Source organism: Columba livia, chromosome 10 (genome assembly GCF_036013475.1).
Source record: "Columba livia isolate bColLiv1 breed racing homer chromosome 10, bColLiv1.pat.W.v2, whole genome shotgun sequence".
Classification (NCBI taxonomy): domain Eukaryota; kingdom Metazoa; phylum Chordata; class Aves; order Columbiformes; family Columbidae; genus Columba; species Columba livia.
The window spans coordinates 4,091,246-4,108,000 of NC_088611.1; positions in this window are offsets into that span (position 1 = coordinate 4,091,246).

Sequence of the window (16,755 nt, forward strand, 5' to 3'; positions counted from 1 at the left end):
TCTCTGGGTAAATGGTGGGCGGAAGGCACAGATGGGGTTCAAACAAATCTAAATCCCTGAAAACAAGTAGAATCTCAGGCTTCAGTGGAAGACTTCCTTTTTGACAGTGCTGTTTAATTCTCATTTTACATCATTCTAGTTCTACTGAGCTTTTCTCCATTTATAGCTTTGGCAGCAAAAATCAACAAGACAAAGCTGACAATCTAGATGCTTTTTTTTCACTAAAACATGCATTGTCTTGATGCAAACTCTGACAAGAAATCATTCTTCGAACATTTTTCTGCCTCTTCAGTAAAATTCCTGCTTATTTCAGGAAAATATATTTTTATATATTCAAATCCATTGCAACAGAAAGCTCTCTGTAATTGTCACTACTACACATTAACTCTGCTGTAGATCAAGTACTCACAGAAGGCTATTAGAATTACTAAAGCATATAATTTTTAGGGCTCCCTATTCCACTGAGGCAGATTCATGTAAAGAATGAAGGCATCATTACTTTGTATAGTGATCTCCTGCCATCTGGCCCCTACAAACCACATGTAATCATGCTTTGTGGTCTAGCAAGTACACCTGCATTAATGGCCCTTTCTTCTTTCCTGTTTACCCTGAATAATGTCTACAGCATAGCCCTTGCCCTCACTACATGCGTGAGACTTTTTCTGGAACACAGGACAGCTTGGGCATTTTTTGTGTTTAGGTGCAGAGAGATGACTACACAAAATTTACTCCAAATATGATAGTGGTCAGCAAGAGGAAACAAGACAGAGTAATGTCAGGCTTTAGCAAGTTACTATTTTTCATGAAAATGTAGCAGGAAAAGCTCCTTGCTGTCAAGTTACAGACAGGATGAATTGCTGGCCTCAGTGCATGGTTAAAGAGATGAATACATGCCAGCTGTCTACACGGCAGATGCTATATCATAAAATGCACCTCTGTTTTTTTCACATTGTCAAAACTTGTCAGGATTCACTTTTCCTAAATAGCTAGGGATAACTTTTAAAAACTTTAAGGGAAGAAGAATACTGCTATTTCCGCAATCAGTTCCCGTGACTATGTACTCTTCCATTCTGATGTCTGATGCCAGTAAGGATTTGTTTTGCATGTTCTGCACCTGTCCTGATGCTGCATAAGTCACAGAGGAAAGATTAGGAGTTCCTTACTTACAGAAGGAATTGGAGATTATTATTAGACTGCTCTGGCTTGACTATTTCCTTTCTCCAGCTGCGTCAGAACAAAATATTTCACATATAAAAGATGTATACCAGGACCCTTCCCTGATATATCTATTTTCTTATTTAGCCCTTTGACTCTTTTGCAGCCATATATTTTTCTTTCTCTTCTGCTTGCAGTTATGTGAGTTGCAAGAATAAGGTTGAAGGTTTGGTTATTTTTATTAAAAAAAACCACAAAAACATGATCATGTCTGCATAAATGGAACTGGGCTATTCACAATCTGAGATGGCAAATTGGTAAGAATCCAAATGCAGCTGCATAAAGACAGGGAACAACAAATTGGAATGGAAGCACACTTGGATAATCATAAACATGCCAAATCAGGGAATGTAAATCTCTGTTTAAAAAAAAAAAATAAATTAAGAATTAAGAAGTACTGTGGTCTAACAGGCAGGTAATTTTATAATAACTCCAGAAAACCAGTGTCAGGGCACTATAAGGGCTCGCTGCTCCCTAAGGGATGGGAAGAAAACCATGCCCCAAGTGCAAGGAGGGTCACCAGCCTGTCCCATAGTGCCCAAGCAAGGCAAGCAGTTGGACCCAGAGATGGTAGTCAGGGTCAGCCAGAAGCCAGATCTTCAGACAAGTCCAAGGTGATGAAGTGTGTTCTGCATCAGAGCAGGAGCACAAGTTCCCAAGTCAGGGTCAGAATCAGATCTAACGATGGTAAGCAGGGTCAGACATAAGCAGTAATTAGCTGGTACATCCATAGGAATTAGACAGGTCCTAGGTCAAGCTGAGAAGTCAGTCTGCAGGTCAGGGTTTAGACCTGCAGCATCCATGGCCAGGCACGACTACAGCAGAGCTGGAGACAAACACCCCAACAGCGTAGCTCAGGGTGCGACTAAGTGCCAGGCCTAAGATTAAATGGAGTTCCTGGGCCCATGGACAGGGGCTGCGACCAGGGGCCTCTGGTGAGGCTGGTTAGTGCAGCTGAGGTGCACTCGAGCACTCAAAACAAATCTAAAAGGAGCTCTGGGTCCTTCTGTATTATTAAATTTATATTATCTTAGAAGTAACTGTGAATGCTGAATGAAAATAACCATACTTGGGCACTAGGAATACTCCAGCCTTGATCATCCAAATGCTAGTGAAAAAATGGGACTAAAACTTGGCTGACAGTACAATTTCAGTATAGCAGATGTCGTGGACATGACCCTATTTTAACAATGTGGAACTGGAGATAACAGAGGTTAAAATAAATCAAACCTACATGGATTTACATGCTTTCAGATGAATGACATTTCCATCAGAACAGAATCAGGTATTCTAACTCTGGCACAAGGTAAACTTGAATTTCAGAACTAGCAGAAGCGCTCCAGAATTACTGAAATTACTCTGTTCTTTAGTCTGCTTGAAATTGTGGTTAATGCACATAGATTTATTTTTTTAGAAACAATCTTAAAATAAAATCTCAATATATTTAACAAATAACACACTGTATGTTAGGAACTCAACAACGTTATTAAACATACTAAGGCTATTTAGAAACTATTACGTATAAACCAAAAATTGATTACATTTTCTATTCTAAAATCCATTAAATACCTTTCTCTTAAGGAGGGTATATATGGTAATCTGTGCAAGATACCGGTTCCTGAAATACTTTCACTAATTTTTTTCTGTAGTGATAATATTTTCATTCGGTATGCACTTTAGAAGGCATTAAATAGAGTACATATTCTTCACAGGGCAAATAGACTTTAAATATGCCAGACATCTTTTGGGTATTATTAATAATTCAAGTCATTATAGTACTTGATTAAGCCTGTATGAATTTCAAATTATTTATTAGGTAATTGGAGTAGTTCTTCTTCAGAATATCTATTTCTGTCTTAGAATCATAAGACCCAAATCACTAGTGTATCTCCTGTTTAGTCAAAAAGGTTCAAAGACAGCAAATGAACTAATTTAGCCTGATCTAAACGTGCGAGTCCTCACCTGGGGAACAGAGAGAACCTGAAAATATAGTAGGCATTACCACAGAAACTTTTAGTAATAATTCGTGTTTGGTAGAAAAAATTCCAAAATCAGACATGGCTGAGGGTGATATGCTATCATGACAGTGAAATCCAACATAGTTATGTTATTCTGTATACAAACGTGAAATAAGATTTGGGAGGATCTAACAGTTTGCAAACAGATAATGGATTTCAGTATAAATGAGAAAACAATAAACCTCGTAGGAAACATGGGAACCTGTGGGTGTTTGGTGGTTGTTGTTGGTTGTTGTATTGTGGGGTTTTTTGTTTGGTTTGGTTGTTTGTTTTTGTTTTTTTTTTTTTTTTCTGCAGAAACTTCTTCAGTTTTTAATCACATTATAAATCTTCTCCAAGCAGTGTTGTTAGTGAATGCATTGAACCATAAGAGAGGTAGATTGCAGTTGGGCTGAATATGTATATTCAGAGGTATAGTCTTTCCCACTGATTATTTGCTGTGGTATTCCTATTTCCATATTTAACCATTGTCTGATCTAGTATAATAGTTAGCAGATCATTGCTTTCTATTACTTAAAAATGGTGTGCAATGCAGATATTAAGACTCACTGAACTTGCAAACCATTGTCTTAAGAATTCTATGTAAAGACTCATGAGAAAACTTTGACATGTTAATAATCAGTATGTCCTCCCACAAGAAAGTCAGGTTGTTGAAATTCTGGTGGTTCACAGTTAAGTATAACAAAGTAATATCTAGATTTCTCTGAAGTAGTAGATATTTTTGTAGCCAGAAAACAGCATGTGCAGAAAATATGCATTAAACCATTTTAAAATAGGATACAGTGATACCACTGCGGTACACTATTCAAGTACTTTTCTTCTGTCATCAGAATGAGATGCAAAGGAACACTTTTGGTGATATTGTTGGAGGTTTCAGTGATTATTGACAGAAGATTTCTAAGAGATGCTAATAAAACATTTTCTCTACATCAAGTAACGTGCTGACACAGTCTAGAATCACAGTGAACAGGGGACCGCTTGCTGTGATTTTAGAATTTATATAATAATTTTTAAAAATTCTCATGCAAACTCTCTGAAAGAGTCAAGTATGATATTCTTACTGAGATGATACTTTTACCTCAGAACACAGCTAAGCTACTAAAAATAAAACATCTGTAGAAACGGAGAAGTTAGTATTGACCTGCCCCCATAGTTTTTCATGTTTCCAGGAGGAATTAGTTTCAATTTTACCCTGTTTAGAAGCTGGCATTAGGACTTTACAGGCCTTTTTCAGACCTTCTTTGTAACACTGAACTGTTTTCTGGGATTTCTTCTTAAGGGATGAAAACTTTTTTTTTTTCCTTTTTTTTTTCTTCTATGGCCAAATAGCAGTTTTATCTACACTTTTCTTCTGAAACAGGAGGACTGTATTGTGTAAATGTACTCAAACTACCACTTTGCTGCTCTGTGTGTATTGCATAGCCTGTCTGCTTTGAAGAAAAATTAAATCTGCACAATGGGATGTCTGCCCAACCATTTTGTTGCTGTTGGTGTGGTTGCAACTCCTGGGGCTTCTTTGCCCTGTGCTCCTAATACTGCTCCTGAATTCCCCTGTGAGGTTCATCTCAGGACGTATTTCTGTGCTAAAGTGCTCCTTGCTAAAATATCATGCTTACATGATGTTTGTTATCTCACTGTAAACACACAACAGCACTAGAATAAGAAGATTAATACCTTAACATCTCTTCATAGAAATGAATCTACAAACAAAATATAAAATAAATACTTCAGCAGGACAGCGTGTAAGAATTGAATTTTTCATTGAGCTCATTCTAAAGACTTTTTTAAAAATCCTTTTTCCTTTAACAGCACATTTAACTTGTTCCTCCCCTCTGTATTTGTTGAAGATTTTGCATAATGAAGTGTTACTAGAAACTTTGTCTATTTAAGAACCACCAAAAGTCTCTCTAGAATAGAGTTTCTGAGCGAAACCGAAAAGACTAAGTGGCTGAATAACAACTTCAAAAAAAGGGGATATGGCCAGTTGCTGTGGAAGAGTCCATTCAGTTGCCAGAGGACTTGGAGATGTTAAGACCACCCAGAAGGCAAGGAGCCTGCCAAACCAAAATCAAAAGTACACCATGCACCGAGGGCTGCAGTTTGCTTTGAGAACTCTCAGCACTACTGTGAATTCACTTTTCGTGCTTAAGTATTTTGAGCCACAAAGGAGACCCTGCATCTGAAATTTTATTTTATGATTACGTAATCCCATCTGTATGAAAAAGTAATAGACAATAATAAGAGCAGAAGCAGAGATGAGGTGAGAAGTGTCCCCATTGTGAAACTTGGGCACTGAGAGTTTGCAGTTATTGTAATATCGAGGTGGCTGAGTTTTCCTACTCCAGTGTGCACTTACTATACACAGCATACAACTGAAACAGAAGCAGGTGCAAGAAGAGGTAATAGTAAGAACAGAAGCAGCGTTGTAGCAGAACAGGGTGATTACGGCATTGCTAGCGCCATTTAGTAAAAGTTTTGAAGAATGCCACATGAACTCTACCCAGAGTTGAGAGGTTTTTGCACTTGTAATCCCTGAATTTCCAGCTATGTCATTACTCAATTTCAAATTCCCCTGAAGTGGACACCAATTCAAACAAAGCAAAGCAAATGATGAATTTTTTCTAGTCCTTAGAGACATTTGTGTCCAGTATCTGAAACCACCTGTAGTTTTATGTGTCAATGAATAGGATAATAGCACTATCAGAAATGTTGGAAGATACATAGTGGTGGTAGTAGCGGCTGTTCTATGTTTGGGATTGTCTTCGGAGTTCCCTTTCTGTTAAAACGAATTTTTAAATTGAGGAATATAAGAACATAGTTCACACTTTCACTTTAAGATGTGATGATCTGATAAAACGTTCAGTTATGTTTATAAACGAACATTCATTTTTAAGATGTTTAATACTTTCCAGGTCTAACTAAAGCAGCTGAATATTCTTCCTGAACACTTGATTAAAAAAGCCTCAAAGAAAGACCAGGCTATTATTTGAAAACTGAAAACGTTTGATTCTTCAATAGGATGACTTACCTTATGCTGAGGCAAGATTTAAACTAACTGCAGATTACCCTAAAACTCATAGACAGAAGGCTATGACCATTCCACCAAACAAACTGCTGTGCTGTTTATTTTAGACAATCTGTTTAATTTTCCTTTGCTTTCATTTTGATGTATTGAAGATCACAACCCTCCAATATGTGCAATTTAAGTTTTCATTGGTGATGACAAGTTGAAATTGGGAATAGTTTCGTAAAATTATGAGTGTCAGTACAGAACAGAAAAATGTAATTATCTGCAGAGCAAATCATTAAAGCTAGATAAGAAAAGGAACTGAAAATCAGCTGCAAAAGCAGACATGTTTTTTGAGCTTAGCAGCCTCATGAATGGCTTCATATTTAGAGCTGAGCTGCTAGCATCACAAATTGTTAATTCATTATTAATGTTTTTATCAGTCCTTATGTATTTCGTGACCCTTGATTATAACAATGGAGGTTTACCAGTTTGAGAAACTTGGAGCAACAGTAAGACTGTACTTTTTTTTTCTTCTTTTTTTTTTCTTTTTAATTTAATTGATACAAGGCTATAGCTCTATTCAGTTTTGCCCTTTGGACAATCAGTTTTATAGGACCACTGCAGATATTCACAGAAGGTGGCTGTTGCAAATTGCACGTAGCAGATCCATAAATATTGTAGGGAAGTATCTCAACCCATCATGGGTAGAAATTTTTTGAAAGCTGTTACATTTTCTATTTAAAGTTACAGGATTGTATAACAAGAGCAGGGTTTGTTTTGTTTTGTTTTGTTTTTTGCTTATAGAAATGAACAGACAGAAAACAAAACAAATAAAATTTGCTCCTCATTGGAGAATGAAAAATTTAAAAACACCTGGTTTTGACCCTACATAGTTCATGTCAAAATATTTTGTGAGAAAGGGAAATAAAGAAATTAAGGGAACTGTGGTCTCCCTTCATAGTGCTCATAGAGTTTGCCAAGGATAGTTGCAAATCTCTCTTGGTACCCAAGAGGACTTATACCAAATATTATGTGTACATATATCCTGATCCTCAGGCTGGAATCCATCCTGAAGAGAGAGGGGAAAAAAAGAAAAAAAAGCTGCTAGAAGTTATTCATTGACATTACTGTACTTTGTACGATCAAACGTACACTGCTTTTGGGACCAGAAAATAGGCAGATTTCACCTACCAGTTGAAAGTCCTACCAAAAATGCTGGCAGAGCTTTCTGTATTTGCTTGTGGCCATGAGTCTTAAGTATTTTATACAACATGAGACTGCTCCAGCAGAAAGAATATCAGAGCTTTCTTCTCTCAACAACCACATGCTGCTTCATAATAAGAAAAGGTGTGAGTTACAACACCTGCAATGGGAGGCTGTGGTGGGATTTCAGTATCGACATTTGTGATGAGTGTGCTTATTCCTCTCTTACTTAGTAATTCTAGGATACATTGGTTTTTTGGTGGTGGAGGGAGTATATCCTTATTGATGCTTTTTTAGCTGAAATCTATTAGGAAATTTACGTCTGGAAAGGGTATTTGAATAAATATTTTTTTTCCTACAAAAATCACCATTGCCCCCGAAACACTTCTAGCTCCATTTTTTATTTTTACTGTTGGGATGTCTTTAGCCATCATTTTGGGTTTTGCTGGCCAGTACAGGGTGTGCAAAGAGTTATGATGGTTCTTGACTTGTTTTCTAGCACGCAGTTAGCTGTTTTCAGGCTCTATAGCATAGCAGCTGTCTTCTTAGTTTCTTGTACTTTCAATAGAAATGGCAGAGCACTGATTGTGAATGAGACATAGCTTATTGAGACACAGCTCCATCTATCCAAACTATCTGTCATGTCTGCCTATAGAACAGAAAGAACTACATGAGATAGTAAATGAGGACAACTTTCATGATGAACTTTGTCTGGGTTGGTGGGTGTGATAAATCTAAGCCCATTTTCTTCCATTCATTTCACTTGGATGTATCCTTGGTGCAGCAATGAGCAAGACTGTTGGAGCAATATGGCTCATGAAACTGGGAATAAAATGTTCAACAAAAAAACGGAAGTGCTGCTTCTATTAGCATTTCACGGCTCTCCCCAGTTTACACTGTAAACTTGCTGTGCTGTAAAGAATGGCAATGGCTGTAGCTTGTACTACCAAATGGGTACCCCCATGAAGCAAGTACAGACATCTGATGAATTGTCACTGCACTGAGCCTTGAAACCATCTTGTAACTCCCTCCTTTGTGGGTATTATGTGATACTAAACTTTCCGGATTTTCTTTCTCAGCCTGTTCAATAGCCTTTGAATATGAAAGCCCTCGTGGTTAGGTTACTGGGGGCAGGAAGAAAGGCACAAGGAGTTTTTCCCAATTACTTCTGACATCTAGTTTAGCTATAAATCTCTGCATGTAGCTGGAGTGCATATACTTCTAAGCTCTAAGGAAGATCTAAGCAATGAAAAGTTCAAGAAAAAGGGTAATTATTTTTCAAGTAAAACAAAACCTTTTAAGGAGTTCCTTCTTAGTTTCCTTATTATGAGTGAAGCATATGGTATGGCACTGTTGTTAAGAGTCATGAAAGACTGTAGTCCAGCAATACCAAGTCATGCGCCAGGGACAACATAATTCTAACCTCTATCCTGTAGTTTTTTTAAAAATATATATATATTAATATACGTGTGTATAACCCTATATATATATATAGGCTTCAGTTTGGGCTATTTTTAAAGGACCATCAGAAACGTCTACCTCCGTTTAGCACTGGAAAACAAGTGTGATTCAAGCGAGCTCCAACAGAGGTCTTATTCTTTAGGGAAATCAGATTGGGTATGGACTTGAATAAATTCAGATTTAAACTCCAGGAGCCTGTGGGAGTCTGTGAATGGCTCATCATGTATTCAAGACACACTGTTAGGTACAAATGCCAACCAACAGAGCTGCAGTACAGCGATCAGACTCTTTTTCCATCTTAAAGCAATGTTTTCTTTACTAAAAAGATACTAACAACAATCCTGCAAAGACTGAGTATTTTTCCTTATCTAATAGTTGGGTTTTTTCTTATTTCAATTAAAGTACTGTCAGTATACCAAGGCTGTAAACAAGGAAAAAGAAACAGTTCACAAACAGAGTTGAAATGATGGAGAAAAATTCTCGTTTATCTGTTTTGACAGATAATAGCTTGCTGCTGTGATCTGTCTTTTGGCTAATTTTTCCCTTCTAACTGGGTGAAATTAATTTTGCTGAGATTTCTTTTGAAAGTCTACATGCGGGGAGGCTGAACTTTCCCACAGGAAAAAGTGCATGTTTTGTTCCATGTTAATCAAGATTTTAGCACTAGCGGTATCCAACACTGCCAATCACCTGTACCGTGCTTTTACATATGAGGCAAATTAAGTACCTCTCAGTGCTGCAGTTGACAGCAGGAAATCTGGCGTAGATTTCAGAACAAAAGAAGAAAAATTAGCCTGATTTATTTATGCATTGAGCATGCTCCACTAGCACTGTGCATCATGTGATTCCTTGTTTCTAAGGAAATAACTATGATGCTGAGCACATACTCTTCTATCATGCACTGCAGGATATTTTTTTTTGTCCTCAGAGAATTTTTTTAACACATAAATCTGAAATTATTTGCTGCGCTTGAATGGCATTGATTTATATTTGCAAACATATAATTCTTAAGTGATTATACATCTATGCTGAAATTAACTACAATAAATATATAGCACAGTCAAATTAATTTAATTATATTCGGAATTGAATTGCCCCAGCTTACAAGGGTATAAAGACATTATACAATTGCTGTCCCTAGATGGTGCTTTTACTTTGATTCTTTGCCTTCTTTGAAGGGATAATTTGCGTTATGGCTGACTCATAATTTTAAAAAAAACAGAGAACAACTATTCAAATTCTGCTTTCCTCAGCAGCTGCTTCCAGGAAAGCTGTCTAGATCTCCGAGATATTGCACCTCGGATAGCAATGGGTAATGTAGAAAGGATGGCAACAAATTCAATAGAAATGATGCTTTTATGTATCAGTTGGTATGAATTGCTAAAATAAAGTAGAAAGCATTTACACATGCACAGTAGCTACAGAAAACACTTCAGTACAACAATAAGGGTACACTTGAAGCATACTCTTTCCCCATTTGTTACTAAGCTAACCACTGGCCAAGCAGCTGTAAAGTCTTCAGGCCTGGAATCTAACTCAAAGGGTAGTTTTTATGAAGTTAAAACTTGTTTAAATATAATTGTAGAGTTGCAGTAATTAGGTTGGGTAAGTTGCCTATTGAATTATTCTAAGCTATGGACTCTTTTTAAATTTATTTATTTGTTTCCAGCATGCTTGTTTTTTTTGCTGTGTGTGAGCATCATTAGTACAATAAATGACATTATTAAATTCTCTGCAGATTAATTTGTAATTAAGGTAAAGAAATCCACTGAATCAGAAATAAATAGAAAGTGCAAATAAACCTTAATAAAACTATAAATCTAAAAAGAGATTAGAATAGATAATTTCTAATTTCTATTGTCAGGAGCATTTGTAGGAGGGCTCTGAGATATCCAGGCAATTGCTCTTTTTAACAGAGGATGCATTTACATCCTGGAAACAAATACTCAGAAGATCACAAAAGAACCAAGACAGAAGTAGAAAGTAGCCAAACAACTAGGAATTATTCTGTTCAGAGGTAGACAGAAACTCTAGGATGCCTTTTGCCATGCCTTTTTTTGCAATCTGTTTTGGCTTAAAGAAGTTTCTGCCTGAACAATGTTGTTGTTAAGCAAGCATAGCAGTTCTGTGTGGTCCTAGAGGTAAAGGTGCTCCTACCAGTTGGCATCACCTGGCAGAAAATCTGCTCAGAGCACTGGATATAGCAGATGGTACTTGATGTTACCAGGAGATGTGGTCAGCAAATACCACTAGTAGGTGTAAGAGCTACCAGAACTTGAGAGAAATTGAGTTAAATGAACATATTTAGATCTAGATGTAGCCTTGACTGTCCTGTAGGGTTAACCATGAAGGAAAAATGTACTACATTTTTTTCCTAATTCAGCCATAAGGGAAGTTTTAGTGAATGAGTGGAGAACCACATCTGATTGGATGGCTGGCACTCAGGATTAAATGCAAAAATAAATTATTGGTAGAGATTGGAAATCTTCTGGTCTTTGACTCATCTCAAACTGGCAACTGAATGAACAGTAAAGTGGGCAATCATCTCATTTGCAAAAACAGCCTAGCATCTCCACGTGAAGGGACAGATAAAATCCAGCCATTCCATCTTTACTCAGCCTGAGCTTCATTGAAACCATCTGGGTTGCACCAAACTCTGCAGTACAGGGACAGGATACAGGGGGTGACCACAGTGAAAAGGTGATTGGTACTTTGTAGTACAAAGAGGACTCACTTCTATTTTAGCTGTAACATCAGGAATGCCTCTTAAAGGAGTCTCAAAAACATAAAATTGCCATGACTGGAACATTTCTAATAAGCCGTTACAATACACTGGCATAAACTGAGTTGAACTCATGAACCAGGCTGATGACACAAGTTTAGTGCTGTGAAGGAAGTACTATATCTACTTGAAGATAGTTTAGCTCTCTGCTTAACATCTATGCCAAAAAACCCTGTTTAGATTCCCAGGAGATGTTTTTTTAACTTGTTTCATCAGAAGGATTTTTTTACTGACTCTGAAATTGCTGCTCTTTCCCCCCCTTTCCTTCTGTCTTTAGGAAAACACTTCCTGGTAATGGGTTTTATAGCAGCAGGGATTTTAATAGGCTAAGCTGGTTATGTTTGCACATTTGATGAAGAGGAACATAATTTCCTCTGGCATGTTAAAAATCAAGCAAGACACTGTGGAGCTTGTAGACATCTTGAGTTTGTGTTTTTCAATACTTGTGGTCTTTAGCCTTAAATTCTTTCTGTGTGTGTTTTGTTTGTTTTTATTACACTGAGGAAGATGAATACTGCACAAGAGGCTATTTAATAAGTTAATAGCTGTCAAGCCATAGAGTGAATTTCCATTTTTATAAGTGACATTGTTACTGTATATCACATTTGACTCCAAATGCTTCCTGGCTTATCTCCAATTTGAAAGCTGATATTGTAGTTGATATTAACTGGCCTCTATTGACTACCATTCAGGGAGGAGAATTATGCCTGTGCTTTAGGAAGGGACATAAAAATCACAGGACTTAAGCACATAATTTACTTCAAACGTACTATATTTGTCATTCTGAGTAAAGCTGTTTGCTTGAATCAGGATCCTCTTACGCTGTCTAGTTAAATAGCTTTCTGCTCTGAGAAAAGAATCCCTCAACAAATTCATTGTCTGTTTTAAAGCTTGTGTGATGAAGATTATAGTCTTTTATAGAGAAATTCTTGCTTTATTATGTTCTGTACATAAGCAGAGATACACAAAATTAAAATATATCTATGGAGGTTTTTAGACAAAAATATTAGTCTAGCCTTGTTCATTTGCTTTTACTGGTGGTTGAAAGAGAATGAGTCTTAGCAGTAGACACATCTCAAAATTCATTTTAGCAGCAAAATGCTTGAAAAACTTCACATGAAGGGAAAACAAAAGTTAATAGTAATTTTTCAAGTTGAGACTGCACTTAGGTGCTCTGATCAGTTTTATTAAACATTCAATAGTTTCTTCTTCAGTACTGAATACAATAGAATTAGTGCAGCTTTGCAACATCACTAAACTATTCTCATTTTCATTGCAAAAACCCTCTGTCAAAAAGATTATCCTGTTGAGTTTTATCTTGAATGGAGCCTAGATCTCCAGACTACCCCCTTTTGAAAAATTATCTTGAACCTGGATGGATTTTGAAACAGAGCACAAGCATGGACAAACTGGCAGCACTCAAAAGCAATCTTCCCTTTAAAAGTCTGCAACTTCTTGGACATTTATCTTGCCAGAAAGCCACTAATATATTTTTGTGTGTGCATTTAATGCTTTTTTTTCTTAAATATAATGCAATACATTAAAAAAAAATAAAATCATGGCTCATTTTTGTCCTCCTTACAGCATTTTCCTGCTTGGAAACATCCCAGACTGTCCCAGGAGGGCACCAGGTGGGGCTTTGATGACTTGCCAATCCCACTCAAATCAAATATACTGCAAGACAACAACAGCTTCGTTCTCCTGTAAACACTAGTCCTGCTGTATGGTGTTCTAGGTAAGAACAGAAATGCTCACATTGCCTTCTTTTCATTAATTCCTGAAAGAAACATATATATAATATCTTATTCTTCATATTGTAGCTATTCTGTTTTCTGATGTGTGTATATGTTCTTTAAAGGTATGTTTTAATCATAGTAGATACTTTTCAGGCTCTCCTTCCATTATTTGCAACTGTTGTTCTAAGACTTCTTATAAAGAGACTTCATTTTAAAATAAAAATAAATAAATAGAGGAGGATAACATTTCACTGTTCATACATAAATATTTCATTTTAGCAGTTCCAGCTATTTATGAAAAATATTTTTGAGACTTCTTTTCCACCCCCAACTGGAATTTTCTCCCAATAGTGAGGTTTTTAAATTTGTTTTTATTAAATTACAGATCAGGGATGCTCATTCTGCTTATATGGATGAGCTGCCAAAGAACCAAGACAAATCAATGTGAAGACAGTAGGTTGAGCACTCCAGCAATTTAGGAAAGGCCAACAGATAAGAGGGAGTCAACAGAAAAGCCAACAACATCCATGCTTGTTGTTTGGAGACTGAAATATGCAAAAATAAAAGTAGATGTTTATTGTATATAATTACATTTGTCAAAATGAATAGTGACAAAAGCTTAGAGAGGATAACTAGTACCAAAGCTAGTTAATTTATTTAACCAAAGCACACTCTGAAATCTTTCTTTGTAAGCAATAGCACTCAACCAAATACTGTGAGTGTAGCTCTATTTTATACAAGATACTGATCGCATTGGTATTTGAAACTCAAATTCTAGTAAGAAACTATATCAATTCCTTACATATAACCCTTCTAGAGACATCTTAATCTTGTGGAGGATTTCTGAGCTGCTGAATGGTCCTCAGGACATGCATGCCTTTAGGTATTAGAAATCTGTGTTCTTCAGTTTCCCTCCATAGTTCACATTTCACCAGTATTAATTTTAGGTGAACTAAAAAGCCTGTTCACTGCTGTATCCAGGCCATAAACTTTCAGACATGGGCCAACCCACAAGGATTTAAGTCTTACATAAAAATTTATTTACAAGCAATAGATTGGAAGAATGTAAGGCTATACCATGAAGGAAGCTTCTACAGTCAGGAGGCATGGGACGTGCTAAATTATCATTTCATTTTTCTTTGAAGCACAGTTCAGCAGTCCTGTTGCTGCCTTTTGGCTCTGTCATCTCTTGCACTTTTTTAGGAGCAATTAGAACTGGTAATATAAACATGGTAACATGAGTATTTATTAAGAGATTGGTTTTATTGCTGAAAGGATGGGGGTGGAAGTTCTACTTAAATTCTAGCTATCATTGCTACCACTCTTTTTCAAAGGGAAAGCAGCCCAAAATATCAAGATAAAGATGGGTTTATAGCTCCATGGCATTGTTATTTAACACTTATAAATATGAATAAACAGTTTAACAGAGCTTTCTCTAAATTTAATGAACTGATTTCACTGTTTTGTTTCCTTGAGCATACAGCCAATATTTAAGGAACATTTAGCAAAACCCAGAATTTTTAAGACTACTAGGAAATATTTTCAGAAAGCAAGTTGCATGTCTACCATTACCTATAGTTTGGAACCTCTGAGTCAGATTTAATCTTCACTAATTTATATTTATATAGCACTATATATCAAAAGACAGAACTTCTCCAGAAGATAAGCTGAAGCTTGGCAAACTCTTTCAATACATATTATTCACCTCTAAGCGGTGACTTCACTTTCTCTCCTGGTAGCGAGTAACAGCTTTGAACGGGGCCCTACAGTCTATAATACCAAGAGTTTAATAACAAGAATTGTTCTTTGGGAGATTCATGTCTCTCTGGAAGAAGTTACCAATTGGAGCTTTTGTTATCCAGTACAATCACTGTATTACACTTGATACACATTGGTCTGTGTGATCATACATAGTGGGGAAACAGGATCCAGATAAATCTCAATTTTAGAATTCTTCCGGTAACACCAACATTCTGATTTTCTTACTGTGGTTGGATGGACTCCTTAAGCATTGAAGTTTGTTCCTGTCTATTTCCCTGCCAGACTATGGTGATAGTTTTAATCTTCTCATTAATTTAGCAGAAGCAACAGGACACAAATGTCATCAAAAGCACCATATTAAATGTGCCTGCTTATGAATTGTTTGTTGTCAGCTATTGCTATCAAGAGTGCTGTAGGCCTTCTGAATTATGTACCAGTTACCTTAACTATGAGTGTCTATTACTTTTCATAAGTAGTATATCTTGTTAGTATTTTTAATATTTAGGCTGCTGTGGAGAGTAAGGGTACACTTTGAATCTCAGTTCACTCCACATCCATATGTCCATCACCTCTGTCTGAAGCTGGATTTTAATGCCACTATAGTTTAGGAGGAAGCTTTCCTGGTATTTTTGAATTTAGATCTTTTCTTGGGGGTTGGAACTAGATGATCTTGAAACTCCCTTCCAACCCAAACCAGTCTATGGTTTGTGATCTCAAACATGCTTTGTAACTTTTGCTTTATGTTTTTTAAAAAAATAAAATTTAAAAGTGATCCGTCTTTCAAGATGCCTCTATTACCTAGGTCTAAATCTAGACATTACAAACTTCATATGAAATTAAAGCCATATGGTATGGGGCAAATGTAATTCCAGGAATATAAAACAACTTATACTCCAAATACTTACAGAAACCAAGCACAGGGAAGTCAAATATGAGGTTTTGCTTTGGGACCTCTTTTGAAGCATCACTGGAGTAACTTAGCAGAATAAACCTAAATACCTATATGTCAAATGTCTGGAAAAGTGGTTTTGACATGTAATCACTAGAAATGTGAAACACTAGAGTTAGCACTTTCTCTGTAGATATAAAAAGTATAGAGGCCAAGATCTCAAGCAGAAATGCTGATCACAGCAGAAAGCACTGCTGATGGCTCTTGTCCAAAGTTTCAGGAACACCTGAAGATGTCTTGATTCTGGCTACAGATGTGCCTTACAGGATGAAACAGATTCCCCTTGAGAGTTTATTAATTTATTTAGGAGTAGTAATGTATCTCCAGACTATTTCAAGTACAACTTCTCCAAGCTAGTGATTAGGCAGAATGCCTTTTATTAGACTTTTTGATGGTCTAGGGTGACACTATGTGGCTAATCTAAGCACTGAAATGTCAATAGCAAGTTATCTACTGGAATAATTTGTAATAACACTGACCTAACCTCTTAATTCTAATGCTAAACAGGCAAGGTCAGAGCATATTAGGTTTAAGAGGTATGTTGTATGAAGTGGTAAGCATGTCTGAACTTTTTGCTCTTAACTGTAACCATCACAGAAAATCCCTTGATGTACTTGTGT